Source organism: Sorex araneus, chromosome 5, assembly GCF_027595985.1.
Source record: "Sorex araneus isolate mSorAra2 chromosome 5, mSorAra2.pri, whole genome shotgun sequence".
NCBI classification, from domain to species: Eukaryota; Metazoa; Chordata; class Mammalia; order Eulipotyphla; family Soricidae; genus Sorex; species Sorex araneus.
In genome coordinates, this window is record NC_073306.1 from 10610008 (window position 1) to 10620933 (window position 10926).

Below are 10926 nucleotides of genomic sequence, written 5' to 3' on the forward strand. Positions count from 1 at the left end.
AGGGGAAAGATGACTGATGCTGGGAGGGAAACCAAATCAGAAATCTGCCTGAAGATGAGTTCATAATCCAAATATCAAACCATATAAGGAATTGATCCACCTTATAGTGAATCTACAATTCCAGGAGAACCAGCATGAGTAATCCCCTGAAGCTTTTCTTCTCTTTTTTCTTTTTTAAATTGAATCACTGTGAGCTACACTTACAAAGCTTTCATGTTTGAGTTTCAGTCATATACCCATCCCTCCACCAGTGTGCATTTTCCACCACCAATGTCCCCAGTATTTCTTAGCCCCCTCCCCAGCCCACCCCTATGCTATGTCTATGGCAGACAGTTTCCTTTCTTTCTCTCTACTTATGGGCATTATGGTTTGAAATACAGATAATCAGAGGCCATCACCTTTGGTCCTTTATCTACTTTCAGCACACATCTCTCATTCCGAGCGATCCCTCCAACTTAGTCAATCCCTTCTCAGAGGAAAATCTGAGACTACAAAATCAGTACAGGCATAGCAATTAAAGAAAGAAGGAATCTATAAAAAAAGAAGCCTGGCTGGGGAGGGGGGAAGGATATGAAAAGGCATCAAGTATTACTTCTAGAAATGAAAAAAAAATGAATCTTAGTTTGATGGACAATTTAAGCAGCAACTAAGACAAGAACATAATTAGTGGATTAGAAACATGAGGATAGAGGAAGGAAGGAAATCGAGGGGGTTAGGAAGAGACAGAGAGAAGGTATCAGGGGCAGGGGGGAGGGGGCAGGGGTCTTGGACATATTAATGTGTAGACATGTGGTATATGTATATATCTAAACTACAGATATATGACAACACTGAACACATGAAATCCAAACTACAACAACCAAATTTAAAAACACGTCTGTGTTCGGAGTCTGGCTGTGAAGTGGAAGGGAGCACAGGACACTGATGAAGGGAAGTTGACACTGGTGGTGGGATTGATGTTGGAACACTGTACGCCTAAAACTCTATTGTGAACAATTTTACAAATCACAGTACCTTAATATAGAATTTTTTTAAAAGTCATACTAAGGGCAATATTATAGTTGATAGGGCACTTGCCTTGCACATGGCAGATGCTGGTTCAATCAATCCCTGACACTTTACACATAACTACTGTGCCCTCCTCAGCACTGCCACAGTGATCCCTGAGTGCAGAGCCAGGAGTATGCACTGAACATCACTGGGTGTGGCCCCAAAACAAACAAACAAAAAGTGATAATTCTCTGGAAAGTTGTCCTGAAGAATTACCCAAAAGTCACTGAAAATTACTTCCTAAACAATACCGAAGTGGTAGACATAAGAGATCAAGCAAAGATCAAACAAACCTAACAGAAAATGCAGAAGAAAGAAGAAAGAACAGACCCAAAATAATATCTGATGAGATAAAAATTCAAATAAAGTGAGAAACATGGAGTCTTAGAAGCTTACAAATTGCAATAAGAAAAAGTAACAACAAACCCACACAGGGCTGTGGAAAACCAGAGATTAAGAGTAATCTCTGAAGCAACAAGAAGAAATCTCTCATCAACAACAGAGGGGAGAAGCATGCAGTGAGAGCAAACTCATTGTCAAAGATTTATGCTCCCAGAAATCTGTTATTCTGTTGGATGAAATACAGTTTTAAACACACACAGAAAAACGGATTAAGAGACGTTTGTCATTTGCATATGCTTACCAAAGAACTGCTTCCTTAGGAAAGAACCTACCTCTTGAAGAAGAGAGAAGACAGAGAAATGTAGGCAAATTTAAATAAGTATTGATTTTAATTGTTAATTTGAATTGTTAAAACAATCCAACAATTTATTAAAATGACAGAGTCGAAAAACTGTAGAAGAACTACATCACTACATCATATTATGAGACGTGGGGAAGAATTAGAATAAGAACATCAGGAGGTCCTTATATTATTCAAGTGTTGTTCTTTTGATGAATTTCATCAGAGAGGCTCAAATTAAAATGTTAAAAAAAAAACAGCCAAGTACCAATACCCTAATAGCAATGGAATATATAGCATGCAATATATAGCATCCAATAGAGGAAGAGGAGAGTGAAGAAATGGTAGATTCAGGAAAAATAAAGTATGATAAGAAAAAAGGGACAGAAGAGCTGGGAGAGGGAACCAACCCCCAAGGGACAGGAGTTGGAAAGCTTAAAAGGGGCAAAATGAACATGTATAGAAAGGATATGGCCCAGGCCGGGGCTCCTGGGGAGGCTGACCTAGCAGACAAGATGGTGAGCTTGTGATTTGGAGACACCTTGCTATCGGTATCTGGGAAAGGAGGAAGGAAGTGGAAACGGTCAAGGAGAGACATCCAGATGTCAGGAAACAAGCAGGAGCTAGACGGGTCCTCCAGAGTCCTAGACTGAAGTTGGGGAAGACTGTATGTCCCCAGCCCTCCCTCCCACCCCCGCCATTACACGTCCATTATTTGGTAATGCCATTAAAGGCATTAGTTGGACACAGAAGTTTCGACTTTGGGCAGCTCAGGGCATCCTTGGTGAGGCTGAAGCTTCTAGGAGATTAGGGATTGTGTCATCATCCTGGGAGCTGGGACAATGAGGCCCTTTCTTGAAGGGGGGTTGAGGGAAGATGGAGGGATAACTCAGTGTTGGCCATGGTACTGTCAGACACCAGACAACCTGTGTAGAAAGGAACTCCCTTACTTCCTTACTTATCTTGTGGTCACCCATGTCCCATTTCCAAATGCTGCTCCTCAGATTTGTTTGGAAAGAACAAAAAACTTTTTTTTTTGCTTTTTGGGTCTCACCCAGCAATGCACAGGGGTTACTCCTGGCTCATGTACTCAGGAATTACTCCTGGCAGTGCTCGGGGGGGACCATATGGGATGCTGGGAATCGAACCCGTGTCAGCCACGTGCAAGGCAAACGCCCTACCTGCTGTGCTATCACTCCAGCCATAGCAATGAACTCTTGAGCCATAACACAAAAAAATTCAAATTACTAGTCTCCAAATTTGGGTACCTCGAAACACCATACATCACTCGCTCCTGAACCAAAGCAAGACAAGTAAGATATTCAGAGCAACTGGAGACTCGAACCTTTCATGATTTTAAATCTTTAGTTTTCAAACCAAAATGGAAAAGAACTCCACCATTTCTGGATCTCGTATCTTTATCAATATGAATTCTTATTGTGGCTGTACGGCTACTATTAACTACCTTTCTCTACACAGCCAAATGACTTCAAGATCAGAAACCCTTATTTGATTGATTTCTTATCTTCCAATCGAAAGTAACTCTATCGAGAAAACAAATGAGCATACTATCTGGAGAAATTCAAGATGATCCATCATTGGAAAATGTGTCCAGTCAGCTGAAGAATACAATGCTTATAGACTCATCACAAAATTGTGCAATTCACAACTGCTAAGGAGGAGATACTAAAGAATATCAAAATATCAATCATCTCCACATTTGCACATTTCCAGTCTACTTAACCCATTTTACTTATTTATCTATATGGGGAGGGCCACGGCGGGGAGGGGGGACTGGCTAGTTAAAGAAAAGGTACAGAAACAGCCAGCAAGTTTGCTACAAGCTAAGTTCTTTAAGTACTGACTTGAAGAGCTGAACAGGCTGTGTTCAGGTTTAAGCTGATAACACACCTACTCTACATTAAAGGGGTGTAACCCTTGGCATTCAGGAAAATAGAGGCCACCCTAGAAGGGAAGCCATTGGCATCTTCTTCTACTTGCAGTGAATTCACTGGCCTTAGGTCCTTGGAAATTCATGGCAGGTAAAGTCAGGCACTCTTTCCTGATGCCTGAGAGCTAGTACAGAGTGGCCAAGTGTTTGGCTTGCATGTGGCAAACCCTGGTTCAATCGCAGGACAAGGAATAATGACCAGAGTATAGAGCCAGGAGTAAGCCCTGGGCACAGCCCGTGTGGCCCCCAAACTCCAGGCGACACCTCAAGCCGAAGATGAAACTCTTCTGAGTCCCAAACTATTTTTGTTTTCATGAAAAGCATCGGCATAACCACCTGTTTTCCATAAAAGGGGGAAGTGTATGATCCATTAAATTTTTTTTAAAATAACTGTACTTCTTCTAATTACCCCCAGGATTTTATGATATACTCTGTCTCATATGATATATGAACAATTACATGTATACTGTGCAAGATGTATATAGTGTAGTACAGAATATAGTTACATATGTTGTAACATTATAAGTAGTCATCTTATTAGTAATACGATGCACATATATAGACACCTGCGCACATATATAATGTTTTAGATGAGTGTGTGTGTGTGCATATGTCTTTAAAATGAACCACACTAGAATTTAGAGCTAGTGCTCTGGAATCTTATATCATATAAAGCTCATATCTAAGTGTAAATTTACTTATATTGAAAGCTACTGATGACGAAGTCTTCCGTTTTGTGCGGGTTTGTATTTGGGGGTTTGTTTTTTTGGGGGGTGGGGTTGGTGGGTTTTTTTCTTTTTGGTTTTGGGTTTTTTTTAAGAATGGCACCTGGAGTCCGGGCGGGGGTCTTCCCAGAGGGGTTGGGACGCACACTTGTTAGAAAGGGCCAGGGCCCCCCACCCCCGACAGCCGCAGCACGTCGCCACAAACCCAGCCCGCGCTCCCCTAAACTTCCCAGCCGAGCCAGCGGCGCGGAGCGTGCCCCTCGGGGCTCAGCCGCCGGGCACGCACGACCAACTCCCGGGTACCCGGGGATGCCATCCTCGGCAGCCCCCTCCGGTCGGCACCCGCATCCGGGAGCGGGGGTGGGGCTCACGCTGCCTCTCCCCTTCCTCGGGAGCTCGCCCTCCCTCGACGCCCCTGCGCGGCCAGGAGCCGGGGCGGTGGCGCGAAGGGGAGCACTGGGAAAGGGCCGGCGGCGGCGCTCGCAGCCAAGGGGACCGCGGCGCCGTCCAGGCAACAACCCGGAGCGCCCCCTCCTCCGGGGACCGCCCGTCAGCCCCCACCTCGGCACCGCCCGCCCCCACTGGGCTTGCGGGGTGCTGAAGTGCTGGCATGGGAAGCCCCCCGGACAGCCCTTACCTCGGCCCTGCTGCCCGCCGCCGCCGCCGCCGCGCTCAGGACGCCCCGGCCAGGGCCGCACGCGGCTCCGCCCCGCGCACCCCGTCGGCGCCGAGACCCCCCGCGAGACCCCCCGCGCCCCGGCCAGGGAGGGGGACAGGGCGCCGCCGGCAACCGGGAAACGGGCGCACCAGCCGGGGGCGGCTGCGGAGCGCGCGCGGACCGGCAGCTCGGCCGGCAGCTGTGGGGGACCCCCGCAGAGCGTCGCAAGCGGCACCCCATCCCCTTCTCTTCACCCCCCTCTCCGTGCTTCCCGCAGAGGTCCCCACTCCCCAGCCCCCCAGATGAGCCACCTGGCCCGCGGCACTCGGTCCCCCGCGCTGGGCTCCCCGGCTGGGTGCGGGCACTTGCACGGACGAGCTGCCGGGTGAAGGTGGGAAGTGCCCAGGCCACCACCTGTCCGTGCCAAGGAGCCAGGCACACGGTCCCCCAGCCCGCAGCCTCTCCTGGATCCCCCCTCCAAAGCCCCCTCTCCCCCGGCCGCGCGCCCCAACCTACCTCGCCGACCTCCCGCACGGTGCCGGGGGACTTGGGCGACACGACCCTCACTCGCCGCCGGGAGCTCGGGGCATCTCCCCAGCCGCGGGAGCAGCAGGATCACGCACAGCCTGGCGTGTCTCTCCCACGCCGGATGGCGAAAATCCCGGGCTGAACCCCACTCTCGCCGGCCCCCCCGCCCCCATTCATAATCCCAGCGGCCGTCTGCCACTACGCGCCCTCCCCCCGCCGCCCGCGCCCGCCGCGGTTCGCCGTCCCCGGAACGTGCAGTCCAGTCACTCGGCAGCCGCGGCTACGGTCACTGGGGGCTCGGCCGCCGCGGCGGGAGGCACGATGCGGGCTCCGGAGGCGGGGCGGGGGCGGGCGCGGGGGGTTCCTGGGAGCCCCGGGCCTGGGGAGGCGGGGAAGGAGCCCGCGGGAGGCTGGGAGCCCGCGGCTCTCCCGTGGCACAAAGGAGCTCCCGGCTTGGAGAGGCGCCGCGCTGCGGAACGCGCGGGTCAGCTCGGCGCCCGGGAGGGGCCCCTCCCGCAACCCCCTGGGAGTGCGTTCCACAACTTGGGGGATCTCGTGTGAGCGAGCAACAGGCACTCGGCAGCCTGGCGACCCCCCGCGGGAAAGGAGGTGGCTGGTGGAGGGCTACCAGGCAGAAGGGGGAGGGGAGAACCGTGGGGAAACACGCACGGGGTGTCCGTTTCCCACTCTGGTCCACTCTTTCTGTCCGGGGTGGGGGTGGGGGGTGGGAGCAGGGGACGGAGAAGAGGGGAGGGAAAAAACCCAAAAGGAGCAGAAAGCTGGTCCACAGAAGAGGGGCGAGCTGGGGATACCGTAACTTTGCTCATAGCGCCACCACCACTAGCTAGATCTACCCGAACACACAAACCTAGGTAACGTGTTCCTTTATTCCGAAAGAGTCTGGCACTGCTCACTCTGCCCGAGAGCCAAGAGCTGGGTGCTGGGCGCAGGGCTGGTGAAGACCATCTCTGCACCCAAGCAGTCCTCAGCACGGAGGAAGAAACTATGACAGTCCCAAATGACCCTCGGGATGCTTCCGGGAACACATATCGATTACATACCAGAGCAGATTTTTCTCAAATGGCTTAGGGACTTGGATGGCTTCTCGGCTGGGCGAGAAAGAGCAGCCTGGAGTTTGATAAAGAAGTGGAGTGACATAAAATAGCATAACATGAGACTGACACCCAAGGGCAGTAGACAGAGGGTCTGGAAGGTGGCTCCATAGTTGGAAGCCAGCCTCATGAGCGCGGAGAGAAGGCAGCTGGGATAGAGAAGGGATCACTAAGTTAATGATGGTTGGAGGAATGGTTCGGGATGGGAGATGTGTGCTGAAAGTAGATAAAGGACCAAACATGATAACCTCTCAGTATCTATACTGCAGACCATAATGCCCCAAAGTCGAGGGAGAACGTGGGGAAAATTGTCTGCCATGGAGGTAGGGGGAGGGTGGGAAGTGGGGGTATACTGGGGACATTGGTAGTGGGGAATGTGCACTGGTGCACTGGTGAAGGGATGGGTGTTCAATCACCATATGATTATAACTCAAACATGAAAGCCTATAACTGGCATGGTAATTCAATAAAGCAAAATCAAACAAACAAAAGAAGAAGTGGAGTGAACTTTGTGTTTATTCTTCCATCAACCCCAAACCCACGTATAGACCAACACATAATAAAAGGCATGTGTAGTGGGGCGACAGGGTAGACCTACAGGACCCCTGTCCCTTCCTTTGCCCCTTCAAATTCTTGCCCTGGGAGTGTAGAAGATCCAGTTCTCCATCAGGGCGATGAGTCCTGTTCGCCACCATCTTCCTGGATGTGGAGCTGTGCGGTCCACACCATTCACCCATCTGTCACCTGGAAACACAGCCCAAAGCCAAAAGTCATAATCCTGCCAGTGTGTGTCCGGAGGGCAGCCAACCGTCCTGCAGTGCAGTCCTAGGTCCTGCAGTCTATGTAAAACCATGACTCTCCCTTCCCTGCACTGCAGTTAATTAGTCAGATTATTAAATGTTAAAAGACTATATTGTCTGGACGGAGTGTAGGATGAGAACCAAAATTGTGAGTCAATCAAAGAAGAAAGAACTGCTGTGAGTGGCACATTTCCTGACACCACCGCTACCAGCCCCCCGTACTCCCCCACCCTCACTACCCCTCACTGCTAGAACTTTGAAGATCTACCTGATGATTAAAGCTCCCAGGGTTGTTACGTCATCTTCAGAAACACATGCCCAAAGGGTTCCTGTGGCCAAAAGCTTTAAAAGCTTATCTGGACTCTGGAAACATTTTCCCCACTTCTTACGAGAAATTATATGAACCAACGGAGAGCCTGGAAGAAATGTCCACTGCCATTTTCAGCAAAGGGAAACTGGTTTTGCTCACAAATGTCAAAGGATGTGTAAAGGAGGCTGGCAGAAAGGAGCTGGATTCTGGCAGGCGCCAGAGGGGGAAAGTGCAGCGAGAGTCAAAGGAGGAGGAGAACAAAAAGGGAAGAGTTACTATAAACACAACCCTTTTTCCAGACAGTAGCGCTGAGTGTAGAGAGAAAGGCCAAAGGACATGGGGTAAGCACCGAAGCAGAGTTGCAAAGGCCTGGAGAGGCCGCTGATCTCAAAAACAGCAGAGACTGGACTCCTTGACCTGGAGAAATAATACAGCAAGCAGGGCAAATGCCTCGCATGCAGCTGGCACAATTTGACCCCTGGTGCCCTATGTGGTCCCCCAATCCCTGCCAGAAATAATCCCTGAGTGCTGAGCCAGAAGTTAACCCTGAGTACCACTGGGTGTATCCCCAAACCCAAAGGGATAAAGAGAACAGAAACTGAATTCCTTGGAGTGGAGGAAACCACAGTGAGATGAGAGAGCAATGTGCTTTGTAAAGAACTAGGGAGCCGAGAGATGCTGGCAGTGATTTCCAGAATTAGATTTACTTCAGAGCTTCAGAAGGAGGGAATGGGCAGGAAGAAAAAAAAAACCATCATTCCTGGAAGCAGACTGTTGCTGAGGCATCACTCAAATAAGCCACCTAGAGCAATGTTTTAAGGAGTTACTGATTATTTGCCTACAATTCACTGGAGTGACAAATTGAAATGGGCTCAACCCTGCTGATTTTTGATTCTGGGTGGTAGCAGCTGATCTCACTCAGGTGTTTGGGTTATTGAAGGAATGACTTGCGCACCTGAGGTCTCTTCCCAAGAAGGGACTTCAGGCTTTTTCATATTGGGTCAGGAAGGCTTCCAATAAGAGAGAAAATAGACGCCCCCCACCCCAATAGCTATGCCTTTTTCAAATCTCTGCACCTTTCACATTTGCTGATATGCCATTGGGAAAGCAAGGTTTCTGTCTCAGTGAGAGCCAGTACACACACACACACACACACACACACACACACACACACATACACACAAACACACACACACACACATGCAAGTATGCACACATGCACAGAGAGAGACAGAGAGAGAAAGAGAGAGAGAGAGAGAGAGAAATTGGACCAAAAATGTAATACAAAGATGTCAAAAGAAAAATTCTGGAAAGGAACATCATCAAAACTTGCCAAGAATTGAGGCAAAGAGAGTAGTCAAAAAGTCAGTGACAATTGAGACTGTATTTTTCAATCAATAAAAAAAAGAAATAATGAAAATAGACAACACAAAAATAAATAAATAAAACAGACAATACTTTCCTAGAATTTGATGGCCAGCAATATTCTAACCACTATTATAACCATAGTTATAGATGTAACCTCGAAACAGATCTGATCCTCAACACAACTCTGAAAATTAGAGCCCATTTTAGAATATTGTCTGCCAGGCAGGCATGGGGAGGGTTGGAAAGGAGGGATATACTGGGGATATTGGTGGTGGGGAATGTGCACTGGTGGAGGGATGGGAGTTTGATCATCGTGTGATTGTAACTCAAACATGAAAGCTTATAACTATCTCACAGTAATTCAATAAAATTTTTAAAAAATTAAAATAAAAATTAAAAAAGAAGTGGTATCTCATAGTTGTTTTGATCTGCATCTCCCTGATGATTAGTGATGAAGAGCATTTGGCTCACATCCAAAAGAACAAAAGTAACCCATGTTGGCATGGATGTGGGGAGAAAGGAACCCTCCTACACTGCTGGTGGGAATGCCGACTGGTTCAGCCCTCTTGGAAAACAATATGGTCGCTTCTCAAAAAATTAGAAATCAAGTTCCCATTTGACCCAGCAATACCACTTTTGGAAATATATCCCAAAGAGGCAAAAAATAAGTGTAGTCAAAATGACATCTGCACCTGTATGTTCATTGCAGCACTGTTTACAATAGCCAGAATCTGGAAAAAAAAAACCGAATGCCCAAGAACAGATGACTGGTTAAAGAAACTTTGGTACATCTACACAATGGAATACTATGCAGCTGTCAGAAAGGATGAAGTCATGAACTTTGCATATAAGTGGATCAACATGGAAAGTATCATGCTAAGTGAAATGAGTCAGAAAGAAAAAGACAGACACAGAAAAATCTCACTCATTTGCAGAATATAAAATAGAATAGTAGCAATAGTACCAGGAGGCCTGCTCCACAGCTTGGAAGCTGACCTCACATGCTGGGGGAGAGGGCAGCTCAGACAGAGAGGGGAACCAACAGAAGTGCAGTGGAGGATCCACTCAGGATAGGAGAGGCGGGTTGAAAGCAGACTATAGATTGAACAGGATAGATACCCAGTATCTCCATTCAAACCATAACACCCAAAAGGAGAGAGAGAACACTAAGGAATTCCCTGACAAGGGGTCAGGGGGAGGGGCGGCGGGGGGCGGGGGGATGGATAGCACAGGGGGCGGGGAGGGAGGGACCCTGGGGCCATTGATGAAGGAGAATGGGCACTGGTAGAGGGATGGGTACTCGAGTATTGTATGACTGTAACACAGGCACGAAACTCTGTAACTGCACCCTCACAGTGACTCATTAATAAAAAAAATTAAAATTTAAAAAAAAATTTAAAAAGAAAATTAAACCCCACTTTTATTGTAATTATATAGAGTAAAATAACAAAGGTACAGGAAAATGAAATAATTTATTCAAGATACACATGTAGCGTCATTATTTCTACTTCGTCTTGTTCCAGAGTCTGCGCTTTGATTTGTGAAGCCATATTGTCTCACTAAATAGAGGCTTTATACTGTCTGCATAGTTTCTCTTAGCAGTAACTACTGTGTTAGGGAAACAATAGACTCTATTAAGGAAGATGACTAACTACACATTTTAAAAAAAAACCTCAGGAAATAAAAGAAAATAAAATGAGTAGAAGATAAAAGAGCCAAATTATCACAGAAATGAACATAAT

At 48.1% G+C, this 10926-nt stretch overlaps 1 protein-coding gene across 2 annotated transcripts in view; it reads right to left on the reverse strand.

Annotated features, from left to right (window-relative positions):
* PDE4B (phosphodiesterase 4B) overlaps positions 1-5722 on the reverse strand; it is a 655118-nt gene extending 649396 nt beyond the window's left edge. The window contains exon 1 of one of the 2 annotated variants that reach the window (XM_055138087.1): positions 5583-5722. The gene's annotated coding sequence lies outside the window, so the exon portion shown is untranslated. Of the gene's footprint in view, positions 1-5045; positions 5064-5582 lie in introns of those variants that run through there. The other variant, XM_055138088.1, reaches the window with a different exon arrangement.
* Positions 5723-10926: the final 5204 nt, after the last annotated feature.